General features: G+C 34.1%; 1 long non-coding RNA gene across 1 annotated transcript; it reads left to right on the top strand.

Moving 5' to 3' along the window:
- Positions 1-1,496: 1,496 nt before the first annotated feature.
- Positions 1,497-12,729, top strand: LOC149784733 (uncharacterized). Its single transcript, XR_016413949.1, has 2 exons — positions 1,497-1,672; positions 9,761-12,729. It is a non-coding gene; the product is annotated as an uncharacterized LOC149784733 (long non-coding RNA).
- Positions 12,730-15,890: the final 3,161 nt, after the last annotated feature.

The raw sequence follows: 15,890 nt of genomic DNA on the forward strand, positions 1-15,890 counted from the left end.
AAGCAGCACTGTATGAGTGACCGGATATTGTATTTTAATCATCGGTCTGGGTACAGGAAGTAAGTCAATATTACCCAGTCAATATGATACATTTATTTAGGTGGTGATCTAAGTTTTCCATCTTCTTCCACCAGACTTGCATCCAAAACCTTCTAGATATGACAATCAATCTCTATTCTAGAGAGGTGTTTTTAAGGTCCACTCCTGTTCAGATCTGCAATGGATGAAGAGCTTTTGCATAAATGCTCCTGCGAATAAAAGTCCACCAGGGAAAAAAAGGGTGGCAAGTTCCTCCTCTTGTGCACCAGCCATTGATCTCTGCATCCGGTTATCAGGTGCATTCCAAAACTTGGCCATAGGGCTTACCACCTATGACTATGTTCAAATATGAGATATTGAATGTAATATTTGTTCATATCTATGCTAAAGATTTATATATTGGGTCTCTTAGAATGTGGCTGCAGATTTATTTCTACTGTGGATAATTCATGTGCTGTCCACGGTTCCAGATTATAGCAAACTGGATAATCCAAACGACGCTTCTGTCCATTCACCCCACTCTCCCTAGGGACCAGTTTGCACTACCAATTGGTTCTATCTGGACAGACCATTTGCCAAAGTATTTCCATTTTCTTGAATACTGCAGATACTGAGTAGGTCATTCAATATTACCCATTACCCATTAAGGAATGCTTCAGTCTTCAACACAAATGTCTTGACAAGTATGTTGCTACTAACATGCTGTACAAGACGAGTATACCACTGCAGGGTTTGTTAGCCTTTCTTGGTTGCTTATAGGAAGAATAGCTGCTTCCCAAGACCACTGTCCTTAACGACTCTCTCGTTTGATTCCATGTGCTTACCCTATTCCTCACCTGTTTCTATGTATAGAAAGGAATTTGTCTTTATTTGGATGCGTGAATGAGGATTCCATCCAGAAAATGATCCTGATCTCAGCACCATCTCAAGTGATATTCATGGAAGTGTCTCTACACCAGGAGATTCACAGTCACACTCATATTTGTGCAGACGATGACTCATGTCCAGTTAGGTCCTTATGGTTTTATTTGTCTTACTTTGAATAAAGAAGGAATGCTAAGAATAATTGCCACCATTTCCAAGCAAATTATCCTCACATCAGAAGAGTGACCCTTCTGTCATGAAATTTCAATCTTCAGATGCTAGGGCTGTTACAAAAGTTGGGCCTACTTGCATGACTTTTTAGTTGATGATTTCTGGTACACTTAAAGTACTTTGTCCTTCTATTGTTATTTGTCTCACCAGACGAAAGGACTATTTTCAGTCAAATCATAACATCACAAATTGTGTTAAAGGAATCTTCTAGCTTGCAGTAGTCAATGCTCTAACCATAAGATTAAGTGCTTTGTTGAATATATCAGTCTCTCTCCTTACAGGTAAATTCAGTAATGCAGTAGGAGCAGGTTATGTACTACTGCTAACGAGACATAGGTCTCTAAAAGGTAAACTGTATTTAATTACGTAATACTATCGTATTACTATTTTAAGGGTTTCCTCCTCCCACATCACTCTGTGGTTCTGTTATCTTGGTCCAAGTCACAAGAGGGTGATATTCATATTGTGTAATTATAGGCCTCCATTTCAGAATGGCGACATGACCTCCAGCGGAAAGGAAAGCAGCGCAATAGTAACGGTAATGTTTCTCATAATTAAAATTACTTTTTAAAAAAATGTTTTATCAAGCCTGCATTAGTGGGTATCTGCAGTAACATTATGTTGTTGTTATTGTTAATAAGAATCTGTAAGGATTTGCCAGGCTGCTATGAATTTTATAAACGCTTTCCTTGGGAAAGTTGAACTTACCCTTTGGACAAATGAACCATATTTAGCAGTCTTTTTTGTAACATATTTTGCACATTTAAATCTTGTGCGTATAACTAAAGTTGTAGAGATACATCTGAGGATCAGATATATAAATCAAGAAATTGGCTGAATTTATTGCCAGGATTTTGACAAATAAATAGGCCAATGGATTCGATTTTGTCCTATGTACAAACTAATGAAAATGTGATGTGAATATGAGAATGGTTTTGTAATGACTGATTTATTTACACATCTGAATGATTTGAGAATTCTATCCATGTAATTTGCTGAAGTATCAATAGTAGTGGTTTGGATGGTGATGTCTGCTGGTGCAACTGGTCCCTTCCTCGATGAGAACAACGTTTCCAGAACAATGTATAGAGTAAGTTTTCTTTAGAAATACTGTTAGAATGACTGGTATATTATTTCATTCGGTAATATTTCACAAAACATTTGTTAGGGTGTTGTCATATTTGGCATTCTTTGTTCGAAATCTGTGACCATTCATTCATATAAAATGTGTGCATTCAGGTTTTGGTAAACGTTTCCTTGTTCAGTTGTATTTCCTAATCCCTAGGTAATTCTGTTTCATATCTGCATTGAAATCTTATAAAGTAACATGGTTCTATCTGTGAAATGTACATGATTTGGGGTCAATATCACAGTCATAAAATTTGTTTCAAGGTATTGGTGGAAATTTATTCGTGTGTTCATGATGGATTAATAATCAAAATAAAACATTTTGATGGAACAACAATTTATTCTTTGAAATGTCTCAATCTATGATCATGGGGTCAAGATTACAGTCATAGAAAATTTGTGTTAAGGTTTTATTTCATTTTTGTCACTTGCTCCTGTTTCTTAAACCACTTAATGGGCTTTGTTCATACTTCAGATTAATCATTATGAGGAAAAGACAATTACTATGGCCTCACTCAAACATTTGATATTGTCTTCGTGTATATATGCCAAGATCAAATACATTACAAAGTATATGTACACTTATTCTGATTTATCTCCTTTTTTCTGTTAAGAATACTATGTCCTGTCTATGATTTATAATTTTTGCATAGAACTGCAAGAGATATATTTTATGTTAGGAGGTAATGGATTTAATCTTTAACAAACCAAGCAACATTAATTCAAATTAAAGACTGTAGGCATTTCAAATGATATCGAAATGGATTCCAGACAACTGAATATCATCATTTAGACTTACCAAACTCTTTTCTTAAACTCTCCCCAATATAGCATAAAAGATTTTTAACAATGAATGTTTTTACACGTCTGTATTATTTTCTGTGTAGACATAATGGAAGCTGGTTTTAACCTGCAGAAGTTAATAGATACCCTGAAGTCCACTTCACTGCTAATGAAATCTTCATCCTTCAGACTGCTCTTGCTGTCATTCAAAATTGGCTGAGTGAAAAGCTGAGGGATCGTGCTAGACTGAAATGTGTTGGGTTGGTAAATTCCTTTTATTTTATGTACAAAATGAGCACATTATCAAAGTGCTATTGCATTTCCAGTAAAAGTCATTTTCCCTAAAACTCTAGGATTTGCCTTTCATGTGACCAACTTAAATTGCCTACCATCTACATGGACTAAACTTTATGGATGACATACAATTATGGTATGGAATTACCGTATTGCTTGTGTGATCAAGGGTCAACGTCACAATTCCTGAAAGAAGAACATGGTTTCTGCACAATAACTTTAGATCTGCATGATTTTCTCTATTGCTTGCACTTGAGGTAACAATACATTCCTGTTGATTTTGAGGTCTGTAGGTCGAAGATTAAGGTCACTTACAAAAAAAAGAAAACTAGCTGCCTCCAATTAACTAGAGTCCTCTATAACCTACGGTTACTAAAACTTGCAAAGTGGTGGTTGTGGAAGTATCCTATCACGTTTTGGGTTCCAGTGGTCAATGTTATCATAGCTGAAAGAAGAAAATTGATTACCACCCAAAGTAATCCAACATATGAGTAAACTCTGTGGATGGCTTAAATCCAGAGTTTGCAGGATTTGTAGCATCTTTATCGTTGATATTTTGTTTATTTGTACTGAAAGTTTATATGTATTTAAAACATTTTGTTTTCTGAAAGTTTGATATAACTCATTCATCTTTTTTTCATTTGTACCTAATGATTAGGTTTATTTGAAAGGGTTTATATTATTTATTATCTTTTACTTTAAATGGTTCCATATATAAATTATTGTGCCAAGGTGCCATACAAGACTATTACACTCCATAAATCCAACATGTACCAACGTGTCGAAAATGACCATTACTCTTTATATAACATTATTGTGCCAAGCTATGATAAAACACTATTACTCTCCAAATAGCCAATATTGTGTCAATGTGCCATAAATACTAACACACTCATATATTTTATCTTTGGCTTGTATAAAAGCTTTACACACCTTTACATTTAGGCACTGAAATATTTAAAACGTGGACGTACCTGTGGACCGAGTAAATGTTTGATTCTTTTTATAATAACATATTCTCTGAATAGCTCTTATTGTTTAAAGAATTGCCATATATTGAAAGTAACTGACTGCTGCACTTATGTAGAATAAAATGAAAGTCCCTTGTATTGCACACTTATATAGGATAAAATTGATTTCCCTTGTATTGCACACGTATGTGGAATGAAATGAAATTCCCTAGTATTGTACACTTCCATGCATAATTTTACATTATATATAGCCATTAGTGTGCCAGTGAAAACTAAAATACTATTACACTACATGCAGCCATTAATGTGCCAAAATGCCATTTAGTACTATTACACTTGTATATATTATCTTTTGTTTAATAGGAATATTATACACCTTTGCGTTAGGTCACTGAAATATTTAAATGTTGGATATACCAGCTTACCTAGCAAAATTTGGATTCGTTTTGTATTAAGACATCATCTGAGCAACTCGTTCTGTTCGAATCGTGACCATATACTAATTAAATAAGGTACTTATAAATAACCCATGTTATTTATGTAGAATTTTTCTTGTGTTTCTCAAATTTATAAAATAAAAAGAAATTCCCTTGTATTTTACACTACAAGTTTTATTTAGCAGTCTAGAGAGGTCATCCATGAGGCACGAAAACGTATGAGATTGGCAGGTGTCCTCTTTATACGGGACAGTATCTTATATTGATATCATTATAATTTTATAATAGTATTACTCGCTTTGATATTTATATGTAGAGTGACTTTGATCTCTAACTGTGACTTAAGAGTTGACTATGTTCATTATAGGACTTACGGTACTAATTCAGTTTCCATAGTAAACCTATGCAAACATCATGATCTTAAAAATTCAATAACTTTAAATTTCTGAGTGCTCATGATCAACCTTTATTTATCAGCATAGATGAAACTTGGATGACAGCTTTCGTGTAGAGAAAAGGATATGAGCCGCGGCGTTTTCTGGTCCTACATGTGTTTGAAATCTGTGCTTTCAATTCATGTCAAAGATTCAGTTGCTAATTTCAATAATGAATGTTCCCAGCTGGAGACTGTTAAAGACTGAAATACCATCAAGAAAACAATGTCTCTATTCTTTTAAGTTGCAACTAGAATAAGCTCTCAAAAGATTATTTTTCCTACAAAATAACTTTCATTATCATCCAATCCTGGCCAACCAAACACATATATACTATATTTTATGTTCACCTATTTCCAGGCTGGTTCCTATTGTTCCATACATTTAGTACAGTGTGTCCTATATCAACCCTTGATTTATTAACACACCCATGAATAGTAGTTTATAAGTAAGCAATGTGCATAGTTCTGCTTGTCAAAGATTACATTAGTGAATATTCATTTATATTGCAAGTTAATGTGCATAGCTATATCAGAGGTGAATTTCAGGCAACATTTAGGCAACGAAAATAAAAAAATATTAAAATAAAGCTGTTTAACATCAAAATTAATAGCATCACCAAGTGTTTGACTCCTGGTGTGGATTGCTCGTTATACGTTGATGATTTTCTAATCTGTTATCGGTCAAAGCACATGCATACAATTGAAAGACAACTGCAGCAAAATATAAACAAAATTCAAAATTGGGCCAGTGGAAACGGTTTCAAATTCTCGAAATCAAAAACGGTATGCATGCATTTCTGTCAACTACGAAAACATCACGATGAACCGAACCTCACGCTGGATGGAACACCTATTCCAGTTGTTGAGGAAACCAAATTTTTAGGTATAATCTTTGACAGAAAACTGACCTTTATTCCACACCTAAAGAACTTAAAAGCTAAATGCTTAAAAGCACTTAACCTACTTAAAGTAGTAGCGCACACTGACTGGGGTGCTGATAGAAAAGTCATCCTAAATTTATACAGAACGTTTATTCGCTCCAAAGTGGACTATGGTTGCGTTGTGTATGGTTCTGCCAGAAAATCGTATCTTAAAATGCTTGATCCAATTCATCATCAGGGAATAAGACTGGCTCTGGGAGCATTTAAAACATCCCCGTGTGAAAGCCTTCTAGCTGAGGCGAATGAACCACCGTTATCGCATCGTAGAGAAATGATTTCCGCACAGTATGCTCTGAAATTAAAATCAAACCCTCTGAATCCTGCTTTTTCGGCTGTTTTTCAACCCAAATACAAAACTTTATACGAAAATAAACCAAACGCCATACCTTCCTTTGGCATTAGAATATCATCCAGCCTTGACACTACAAATATAGATCTTTCTAAAATTCAGAAAACATCGATCTCTGAAACACCACCCTGGCTAATTAAACAACCAAAAGTACGTTTTACGCTACACGATGGAAAAAAATCCGAAACAAACCCTTCTATCTTCCACAACTCTTACCATGAACTCCTCACCGAATTTAAAAACTACACCAGAATTTACACTGATGGATCAAAGGATGAGGAAAAGGCTGCTGCAGCCTTTGTTTGTGGAAATCACACAACGCAAGTTCGCTTACCAAATGGAGCATCAATTTTTACAGCCGAAATCAGAGCAATAGACCTTGCTCTGCAACATATAGAAAAGAACCGTATTTTAAACTGTATCATCTTCTCCGACTCGCTATCAGTACTCCAGTCACTACACAATAGAAAACTGGGGAACCCATTATTGAAAAACATACTCGTAAAAAATACCGAGCTGAGTGTCTCCCACAATATAATATACTGTTGGTTACCTAGCCACATTGGTATTAAAGGTAACGAAAAAGCAGATCGCGCTGCTAAAATGGCCCTTTCTCAAGAACCAACTGATTTTAAAATACCATATACTGATTTTAAACCTTGTATCAGAAAGTTCTTACGTCAGAAGTGGCAGGCATCATGGAATGATGCTGTAAATAACAAACTTCACGCAATCAAACCGACTCTAGGAGAATGGACTCCTTCCTACAGAACCATTCGTAGGGAGGAGGTAGTCATTGCAAGAATCCGAATTGGTCATACTTTTATCACCCACACCCACATACTAAAAGGTGACGACCCACCAGAGTGCGTTTCTTGCAATGAACCATTCACTGTCAAGCACTTTATGATAGAGTGCTTTGACCTACAACCTACGCGCGATCGTTATTACATTGTGCATGACATGAAAGAACTTTTTGATAATATAAACATCACTCGTATTATAGAGTTCTTGAAAGCCGTAAATATTTACTCTAAACTCTGACTTTTATGCTATCACCTTGTGCAGTTTTATGCAATATATATACCGTCCCATTTTAATACCTATTGATCATTTTTACATCTCCCGTTGAGCGGGAACCTTTATTTTGCACCGTTATCATCTTACCGTTTTTTAATTTCAACCATTTGTTCTTTTATATCGCTGGTCGATATAGGACCTTTTGTAAGTTTTAAAAGATTATAGAAATAACACTTTGTTTGGCGCTAAATAGCCTAAAAGTGCTGATGCGCCGTTAAAAATAAATCAATCAATCAATCAATTCTGGTCCTACATGTGTTTGAAATCTGTGCTTTCAATTCATGTCAAAGATTCAGTTGCTAATTTCAATAATGAATGTTCCCAGCTGGAGACTGTTAAAGACTGAAATACCATCAAGAAAACAATGTCTCTATTCTTTTAAGTTGCAACTAGAATAAGCTCTCAAAAGATTATTTTTCCTACAAAATAACTTTCATTATCATCCAATCCTGGCCAACCAAACACATATATACTATATTTTATGTTCACCTATTTCCAGGCTGGTTCCTATTGTTCCATACATTTAGTACAGTGTGTCCTATATCAACCCTTGATTTATTAACACACCCATGAATAGTAGTTTATAAGTAAGCAATGTGCATAGTTCTGCTTGTCAAAGATTACATTAGTGAATATTCATTTATATTGCAAGTTAATGTGCATAGCTATATCAGAGGTGAATTTCAGGCAACATTTAGGCAACGAAAATAAAAAAATATTAAAATAAAGCTGTTTAATAAAACCCAACATTTACCATGTATGTCACTTCAATATCTTACTGAAATACATTACCTTTCTTGTGATATTATATGATTAATTAATAAAATGTCGAGGTGACCATGTATGTGTACAAGTATTATTACAGAAAAGGAGTTTTAAATGACAAATTACCTAAAGTTCCCCCTAGAAGTAATATAATTTAAAACTAAAGCAAGGTAGACCCAAGTCTATTAAAATACAAAATAAGAAGTTTCAAAACATTCACTGAAAGAAATTTGTGGGATGCAAAGTCCTGGGAGGTCATAACCATTAAGCATGGTGGAAGAGACCTAAGTGATCACGTGAATAGCATTATGTTTCAAAACAAAACTTGGAAATATCTTATTGCTTACCATAATTACTATATAAATGGTCAATTGAATAAACTTCATATATATAATTGCATAGATATAAACCAATGTGAAAACACTCCTCCTAACATATTCAAATATACACACAAAAATCTAACAACAGTCATTATTTTCAATTGCAGAGACAGAAATGATTTAGTTGTCAAACATCTAAAGAAAGTCATGACGGGCATTTACAGAGATAGTAGTGATCTCGCAATTATTAAAAATATAATGACCAAATATCACTCATGTTCAGATATAGCATTGATCAGTTTATAAAAATATAATAACGACATAATAGTCATGTTCAGATATAATAGTTATACATTTATACAAATATAATTACTACATAGCAGTCATTTTAAACAGAGAAAATATCTATGTTATTAAACATTCAAAAGAAAGCAATGATCTTTTTCTTAAATATCATAAGACAAACATCACATTGATCCACAGAGAAATGCGCATGGCCGGATATGAGATATAACATTTCACCTGAAGAAAATCTATTTAGTAAACATAATGACATCATAGAAGTCATGTTCAGAGACAGTAATTGATCTATTTAATTAAACTAAAATGAGATAGTAATGATATGTTTATTATGAACCATAAGACAGACATTTTATGCCTGGTCAGTTACGAGATTTAAACTTGCAGCTGAAGATAAGGATTAGTCTGGTAATCCAAAATGCTACATTTGACTGGAAACATGTTAAAAGGTTATTAACGAGCTTGATAGAGTTAAAGAAATTTTATTTTACTCGAAAATGTCAAATAATATTAATGAGTGTTATTCATAGCTTACAGATAAGACAGAGCCATAATGCAATTAAACATGTTATGTTTTGCATGTTTACATTTTCATTATATCATCCCAAATTATGATAAATAAGGAATTACTTTGTGTTGACAAAAACTATCACATTGCATAATAACTTTCATTATGTAAAATATACTGGTATGTCTGGTCTAATGATGAATTATTTATTCTCAATGCCAGACGTATTAGGAATTAGAAAGTGTTTTATGTGAAATAAAAAGTTGTTTTTTTCAAATAACAAATAAAAATATTAATACTTAACTCTTTTGCAGACATTTTCAAACGCCAGTTGTTGGAATGTATAGGTGAAAAAGTCTTTATCAGAAACAGCACATTTGGAAACTGATTGAGCATGAATTCAAAATTTCAACATAAATTTTGTTTCATATCTAGTCGTTATGAACTGCACTCCACATCATCTGCCAAGAATGGAGGGATCATCTATACTAGTTTCAATAAAAATCAGTGAACCAGTCACAAATGGACCTTACCTTTCCACTGAGTTAGTGAAACAGTCAAAGAGGGAACTTTTGTTTCTTCTGAGTTAGGAAACCAGTCAGATTTGTATCCATATTGCAGGAAGACATTTACAATAATTCAGGATATGTGTACCATTTGGTTATGAAGAAATTTAAACACATGGTACAGTAATCCATGTCCGGATTCTTGACCTTTAAATCAAACAAAAAACTAGTTAAGGATTAGGAACTAGATTATTTCATATCCCAATCATTGATCGAAAAACCAAAAAGAACTGTTTAAAAATTGGAAAACAGACTAGTCCTTCACCGAACAATTAATCTCTGAACCAAAATATAAGGTAAGACATGATAACTCTACTGATCTTTAAACAAAACGTTTAACTATGCAAGGATTGGGAACCAGATTAGTCCATCTCCAAACTATTCATCTTTAAGCCCAAAATAACTAGGTAAGGATTGGGATCCAGACTAGTTACTCTCCTAACTATTGATCTTTAAGCTAGAAATAACTATGCAAAGATCTGGAACCAGGGCAAGTCCATTGCCCAACTATCGATCTTTAAACCAAAGGTAATTAGAAAAGGATGGGAACCAGGCTAGTCCACCTCCCAGCTGTTAATATTTAAACCATACATAACGAGGTAAGGATTGGGAACTGTCCTAATATGCCAATGTTGTAACACTTTGTCTAATATGGCAATGCTGTAATACTGTATCTAGTATGACAATGTTGTAAAAATGTATCTAATATGGCAATGTGTTGGACTTTAATACCAAATCCTACCTGCTGTGTATATTAAACAGCATGGTTTAACAGGATATTAACTTAAACCGACAATTGTTTTTCTGCACTAAAGAATTTATAGCAATAGTGAAGTCATAATACAATAAAATACTATGTTATCAACAACAATAAAAAAGAATGCTATTAAACATACTATTTACAAACCTGACATGTTTACATTATTTGCAATATTATGATACAACAAAATATCAAGATATTTACAAGATAAATGCATACAGTTCATAATGCCCTAATGGGCGGGCATCTTTATATATTGGCTACCTGGTCTCAATCATCATTCCTATTGACCCCATCCCCAGTATATCCTCAGCAGAAGTCATCTATTAAGGGGGCACTCTACATATATATGTGCTTCTAAGAAAGCGACATGTGTAAGGTGAAGTTGTTTGCATTTGCAACGTGCACAATATCTTTACTGTCCATGGTTCCGATAACCCTATCTACACCTTGGCATATCGAGCTGATATTTATGTGCTCCAGGACTGTAAATTTCATGGAAGAGGCGGCAAGCCACAGTATCCAATCCAAACTAAGTTGTTCAAATTTGAACACTGTTCCTACATGATCGAGACAAGATGAGCACACAATTTAAATGTACTGATCAACAGGCAATTATCAATTGCCAATTTGTATTTGTACAAACACATTTCACTCATATACACCTGCAACGTGATTATGTCTATATAGGTGACCTTAGCGACAGGTTTGATTATGTGTTGAGAGGTGACCATAGAGACAGGTTTGATTATGTCTATAGATGTGACCTTAGAGGCAGGTTTGATTATGTTTATAGAGCTGACCTTAGAGACAGGTTTGATTATGTCTATAGAGGTGATCTTAGAGACAGGTTTGATTATGTCTATAGAGGTGATCTTATAGACGGGTTTGGTTATGTGTTTATAGGTGACCCATAGAAACAGGTTTGATTATGTTTAAAGAAGTGACCTTACGGATAGATTTGATTATGTTTATGTCGTATTAAAATAATAATGGCCAGCAAATCCTTTGTCTCATCATTGCTACTGATTATATGATTTAGAAACGTTTGTTTCTTGTGAAAATGCTGGCGAATTTAAGTAAATTATTTAATGATTTATACCCTGCAGCATTATTATGGAATAGAGCAATGTAAAAGCGTTTTAAAGGCATTCATTTAATTGGATTATATTGGCAAGTTAGACAGCTGTGACCAGTAGATCATGATAGCTCAAATAGACTGACTGCTTCTCTTAATATGTAAAATATGAACCTTGAACTCATTCTTGTATGTAATTTATAAGAAATAAATGCTAAGTATTTATTTAGTGATTAATCACTTTTTAAATTAGAATACCATGGAGATTTTTATCAGGGCATCTCTATGTCATTGTTGCACAACCACGTTCCTCTTGTTGGCAACAATATATTATTCTATCTGCCTGTCAAGTACGAAACCACGTGTCTTTGCTGCACAACCAGGTGTCGTGAGTGGACAATTGGATGTAAGTCTGCTTGTGAAGCGGGCATCCAGGTGTCTTTGCTGGGTGAAAAGGTGTTTTTGATGGGCAACTAGATAATATTCACTATGTTTGTCAAGTGGGTAACCATTCTTTTTGAAAATGTTTCTACTACTGTAAAGGATGCATGTTAAAATTCAATTAAATGCACATTCTACCTTTTATGTAACTAAGTTATAAATGAGTAAAATGCAAACTCAAGGCTGTTTTATGTATGACTATGTATTTTAGTTATGAAGTATTTGATTTTCCTATTATTCTACAATAATGACAGTTGTGATTTAAATAGTTATTTAGTTTTGGAAATCAAGAATTATTTTGACTACATGTGTTCATTAATTATGTTTGATATTATTTGTATAAATATTGTTGTCCTGTAAAGGCAGTTTTGTTTAATATTCCATGAATGACATTAATCTGTTTTTACTAACTGACACAAATAAAATAATATAGCCCTACACAGAGATCTGTCTTGTAAATCTCCCACAGAACTTTGGCCCTGTTTCTCCACTTGTATGTCTATCTATTTGTAGATTTATATATGTTTAAACTCTGAGCTCATCTATCTACCTATTTGTCTACCCATTCACTATTCATCTATCTTTCAGTCACTATCTTCATCCTCCCAGCCATCTATTCATGCATCCATCTATTCACCCATCGGCCTAGTCACCCATCCCCATTGACTAGTTTTGTGTTGACAATACTGCAGTGTTAAGTCAGAGTATGTTCATTTATTTTCCAACTTGAAGAGTTTGGCTGAGGAAAAAAAATGATAACTTTTAATGAATAAATGTTAGCACAACAACCATAATTCTATTAACACTAAATTTGTACAAGAGCCATATTTATATTAATACTCAATTAGTACAACAACCATAATTATATTAACACTCAATTTGTGCAAAAGCCGTACTTATATTAACACTCAATTAGTATAACAACCATAATTATGTTAATGTTCAGCAGTGGACACTTAATTCACACATGTTACACTGTTATAAACATGCAGAGTTTGGCAGCTTGGTATGACATAAATTTGATCATATCTATTATCTCACTGATTCTGTCATCTCGATGCAATGTAAATGTGGCCGTAGCTAATATATTTATTCATCTTGGCGCGATAGAAATGTGTTCATTGCTGATATTTTATTTATTTTAACTGCCAACATATCAGCATTATATCATGTGCAACATCATTTATATTAATCAGCCAACAAAAATGTGACATGGGGCAGGTCAATTACAGATAACCTGACCATGTGATTATCACTTGCCGACCACACAATAAATGAATGCTTCCACTTGTGTGCTGCAAGTGTAATCTAAGTTGAGATAGAGATGACAGAAAACAGACTTAAGGTAAATAAGACCTTAGGTCAGTACAAGTGTAATCCAGGTTGAGACAGAGATGAGAGAAAAGAGACTTAAAGTCAACACAAGTGTTTTCCAACGGAAGACACAGCTGAGAACAAACAAAAAATGTATATTACAGTCGAAAAGGAAATGACTTTGACATCCAATCTCAAAGTAAAAGGTGCAATCAAAACTCCTACTGCAACATTCATTTTGATATTTTGATATTTTGTTAACATTGAATATCACAGATCATGTACGGGCAAGGTGTGGGGCATGGCGAGTGTAAGGGAGTCGGGTAGGCATGATTGTTGATAGAATAATCTATTTCAAGTTATTCAGATCTCGACCGATAGCCTAAGGTTCAAGCTGCAGACTGTGGACAGGTCAGGCAGTTTGCATGAATACTTTGCACTCCAAGAAATGAGTGTGATAAGCAACACTATCCATAATGAGTTTGCCAATAGAAATGTGTTCATAGCTGATATTTTTTATTTTAACTTCCAACATATCGGCCTTATATCATGCGAAACATCATTTACAATAACCAGCCAACAAAATGTGACATGGGGCAGGTCAATTACAAATAACCTGACCTGTGATTATCACTTGCCCATCACACAATAACTGGATGATGCTACTTGGGTGATGAATGTGTAGTCCATGTTGAGACAGAGACGACAGAAAAACAGACTTAAGGTAAATAAGACCTTAGGTCAGTAAAAATGTAGTCCATGTTGAGATAGAGATGACAGAAAACAGACTTAAGGTAAATAAGACCTTAGATCAGTACAAGTGCAATCCAAGCTGAGACAGAGAGGACAGAAAAGAGACTTATGGTAAGTAAAACATTAGATCAGTACAAGTGCAATTCAAATTGTGATACAGATGAGAGAAAGCTACTTAAAGCCAATATGACCTTGGGTAAGTACAGGTGTATTCCAACGTAAGGCAAAGCTGAGAACAAACACAAAATGTATATAGTAATCGAAATGGAAATGACTTTGGCCTCCGATCTCAAAGTAAAAGTTACAATCAAAACTCTTGCTTCAACATTGATTTTGATATGTTGTTAACACTGAATATCACAGATGATGCACGGGCCATGTGTGTGTGTGGGGGGGGCGTACATCATTGTTGATAGCATAAAATATTTCAAGTGATTAAGATCTCCACCAATAGCCTAAGGTTCCAGCTGCAGACTGTGGACAGGTTATGCCGTTTCCATATATAATTTCCTCTCTAAGAAATGAGTGAGATAAGCAACAATATCCATAATGAGTTTACAAATCATACAAGATTTGTCACCTTGGTTATTAACTCTGAAACAGTATAAATTTTTAACAGGAACAGAAAGGTGTCTCTTTGGGGAATTAGCCCTTGGGTTGCAGATTAGACACAACTGAGATCTCCACCATGTCATTGTATTACTATGATTGGGATTATCACCGGCATGGTCATCATTATTATTATTATTATCATCATCATCATCATCATCATTTAAAGCAAAACCGATAACACTGTTTGTTTTCATCATTATTATCTATATACCTGTATGCTCAATGTTTTTTTTCCTAAGGGAATTGATAACAAGTTCACTTTTAAAATGATAACGACACTTTCCCTTGTCCTTACATTTTGACTTTATCTCCTATGTATCTTTGCCTGTTTGGAGTTGCAAATGTGTTAAGGCTCCCAAACGTATTGCATGTCATGGTCATATTTGGCGATGGCGTCACCCTTCCATTTTTATGTAGGTAAATGTTATTATCAGATAAATAGTTCCGAAAACTTGAACATTCATATGCATATGCCAGATCAGATAACATCCCTGAGTCTATTAAGCTGGTTTTGGTGATACGTTGATTAGTTGAGGTTATGTGTGTGAGATGGAAAGAAAACATTGCGAACCTTAAGATAATGTTATGTATGTCTATGCTGCTTGCTAAACGTTTGTCCATTGTTGTGTATATCTATATCGTATCATTAACTTTTTCCATGTTTAAAGATTGTAAATGTTATTTATGAACAACTTGGTACGTAGCTAAATTTTGTCCATGATTGTGAGTTGAACTTTAAAATGATATTTACATGACCTGTTGACTTTAGAAGCCTCTAGAAAGAGAACTTGTTGTTTAATTTTATGAAAAATGACCCACGTCGTGGTTATCGTATTATGTCGCTTGGTTTATATATAAGTCAGTATGATTAAGACAATTTTTATTCCTAATTTAACATGTACAAGAAAGATGAATTAAGT

This window comes from Sinohyriopsis cumingii, chromosome 14, assembly GCF_028554795.1.
Source record: "Sinohyriopsis cumingii isolate HCF-2022 chromosome 14, ASM2855479v2, whole genome shotgun sequence".
In the NCBI taxonomy this organism is placed as follows: Eukaryota; Metazoa; Mollusca; class Bivalvia; order Unionida; family Unionidae; genus Sinohyriopsis; species Sinohyriopsis cumingii.